This window comes from Cynocephalus volans, chromosome 15, assembly GCF_027409185.1.
Source record: "Cynocephalus volans isolate mCynVol1 chromosome 15, mCynVol1.pri, whole genome shotgun sequence".
Lineage (NCBI taxonomy): Eukaryota > Metazoa > Chordata > Mammalia > Dermoptera > Cynocephalidae > Cynocephalus > Cynocephalus volans.
Window position 1 is genome coordinate 62755400 of NC_084474.1, and position 3341 is coordinate 62758740.

General features: G+C 35.4%; 1 pseudogene; it reads left to right on the forward strand.

Moving 5' to 3' along the window:
• The first annotated feature begins 1541 nt into the window (after positions 1–1541).
• On the forward strand, positions 1542–2586 carry LOC134363697 (PEST proteolytic signal-containing nuclear protein-like; annotated as a pseudogene).
• The last annotated feature ends 755 nt before the right edge of the window (positions 2587–3341 follow it).

Sequence of the window (3341 nt, forward strand, 5' to 3'; positions counted from 1 at the left end):
ACAAAAAATAATGCCTGTAGTAGCATTGTTCAGATTATTTGTAAAATGCATACTATACAGCAATAAAAATAAACTATTGCTACATGCAAAAATGTGGATAAATCTCATAAACATAATGTTGACAGAAAGAAGGCAAATATAATAAATCCTTGTTATAATAATTCAGTTTCATTTAAAGTTCAGAAACAGATGTTACAAGTTAGTGAGAGCTTTCGGGATATTGACAATATTTTGTTTTGTGTTGTACTTTTTCTATTATATTAATCTGGATGCTGATTACATGGGTGCTTCCACTTAGTAAAAATTCAGACTGGCACATGTGATTTGTATGCTTTTCTATATTTATGCTATACGTCAATATTTAATTTAAATTTAATTTAAAGCTGTTTAAATTTGGCATTAGAAATCAGGGTGGTGGTAAACTTTGTAAAGGAGAGAGGGGATTGTGATCAGGATAGGGCACAAGTAGGCTTTGGGAGCAGCTGACGATAATCTACTTCTTGACCAGATGGAGGTTAAATGGGTGTGTGTTCACTTGAACACTTTGCACGCTTTTCTGTATGTAAGTTATACTGAAGCTAAAACACTAACAACAACAAAAAAACCAAAACTGTCAAACTGCTGACTGTTACACTACTGTTACACAGACTGGGTGAATGGGATATATGAATCCAGGTCTAGAAAGCTGACATTGAACTGACAGTGGTGAGTAGCTATTGTCCCTTCTGTTGTCCCTTCCAACTGTCACAACTTAGCTAGTAAAAACCTATTTAAGCTGGTTCTACTGTCCATTGTCCCTTCCAACTGTCCCTTCCAACTGTCACAACTTAGCTAGTAAAAACCTATTTAAGCTGGTTCTACTGTCCATTTAAGAGACCCAGAAATTTAGACAACATCCTTGTCTAGTCAACATTCATGGCAACCAGATATTCCAGAACCATCTTGAAATTTTATGTTTCAAAATATTAAGCCATCGATTCTCCGTAGAGCCCTGATTCCTTTTAGCAGAAACTAATATCAGGAGACTAAGTCTGGGTGGCAGGGATGAAAATCAGACTAGTGGGTGCTGTATTATTATAGTAAAACAGTTTTTAGACCATGCTAGAAAAATTGTACTAAAAATCACATATTCAAGGCACTCTTATGCATTGTCAGTTGGATTGCCAACGGAGCAGAACTGGTAATGTCTATCAAAATTACAAATATATATAGTTTTTGGCCAGGAAATCCCACTTTGGGGAATTATCATATAGATGCATTTATATGAGTATAAAATAATATATAGTTCGTAATAACAAAAAAATTTGAAAACACCCAAGAATCTTCCCAAAAGGATATTGGGAGCACTGGCTGGTTGGTTAGAGTGCAGCCTTGTAATACCAAGGCCAAGCGTTCAGTTCCCTGTACTGGCCAGCCACCAAAAAAAAAAAAAAAAAAAAGGTTATTGGTATATTAAGACAAAAGACTATTCTACAGTTGTTAAAAAAAAGAAAAGAGGTTAGGTCCTCAGCGTTGCTGTAAGGGAAGCTGCAGCACAGAAAATGTCAGACAGGAAGGAAGGACAGGAGAAGCTGGAGATGGCACAGGCAGCTGGAGCCCTGAGTAACAAGGGAAAGTTCCAGTAGCACTGCTGAAAAGTGATCAGCTCAGGAAGAAGCTGCAACCTCCCTGCAAAGCCTGCAAAAGTCTCCAAGTTTGGATTTCTATGGTCATTGTAGGGGAAAAACAATAACCTCCATAGGTTCGTAGTTGGAACAGACCCCTGTTACAAAAGACAGATTGACAAGAGAAAAACAAAATTTATTAATATGTGTATTTCATATATATGTATATTTCATATTTCAAGAATGAGTAGATTTTAAAGAGGTAGTTTTGAATTCCAGCTTATATAGCATCTTCAACAAAGAATAGTAAATTTTTAGAGAAATGACAAGACAAAGGAAAAACGCTGAGACTCTATGGGCAGCAACTTGGGGAAAAGGCAGATGACTCGTAGATTCCTCTGGTATCATCTCCAGATGATAAGGTCCAAAGTTGTCTTCAGTGGTTAACCTTTATTCTCCCTGGTAGAAAGAGGGGCCAAAATACTTTCGTCTTTGTAAATTTATGTCCTAGTTTTGGGCAAATGGAGGGAAGGCAGAGAGCTTTCCTGTATCTGTCTCTTCTTCATTGCCTTTAGCTCAATAATCCATCATATTTTGGGGAGGCATATTCTGTTCTCCCACATCAAACAATAAAAACTCCATCAAACTTGAATCAAGTAAACCTAAGGAAACTGTTCTAGCACTTGCTCCAAAAGACCTTTCAGTAACAGCAGCCTTTAACGATGATGAAACTAGTGTACTGGAAGAAATGTTTCCAGAAGCAAAGATGAGCATGAAGAATATTGGAAGAGGTGTACCAACATGAGCAGGACCAGAACCCTTCAATGAAAGAAAATATGGACTTTCTGATAACCAAAAGCTAAGGGAGCTAATTCTAAAATCTCACCTTGGAAATGTTAATGATCAAGACAATCGAACGATGTGTTTTGAAATTGGGGTGTGGGGTGAGTGTAAACTTAAAAGGAGCAGTTTCCTTCTTTAAATAATTATGTAAGACTGACTTTGGAGTTCTTTTTTTTTTAAAGATTGATTAGTACACTAATAAATGTGAGTTTGAAATTAGATGTAATTTATGTTTTATAAACAGATTTCAAGACATTTTGTAATTTAGTAATTTTATGTAATTAGGTCCCAAAGATTATAGATAATAAAGAAATAACAAATGGTACCCTTTTAAGAATAGCATATTCTTTTAGACAAAACTATTAGCACATTGAGAGGGAAGCAAAAAGTTATTGTCTTATTTAAACTGCAAGCATTACTCTCTAACTTAATTTCCTCATCACATGAACTGTCTGGCTCCCAGAAACAGCCTTGCAGAGAAGGAATACTGCATTGGGAGGAAAATGTTACTGGACTGTTGACTAAAATGAAATATAGGTAACATTAAAATATAGCTTTTTTTCCTTATCTGTGTTAGCTTTGTTTCAAGTATCATAAATCAGGTATTGTGTTGCTATCAGTGGATACAGAACCTTAGCTCTTTAAAAATAACCCTTTTTGAAATTTATGTAAACTGTTGTATGTTTGAAATAGCCCACTTTCCCTTAATGGGACTTGTCTACCTTCATTAGTCTTTAAAGAACAACCATTTGCTACCAAAGTATACCAGTATTTTAAATGTGCTTATTTTTCTTTTTGTTATTAACTGTTTTCTGTATTTCCAAGAAAGAAAGAGAGAGAAAAAGAGAAAAAGAATGAGGAAGTTCTCTTTTCACTGATATGGAGAGACTGTCA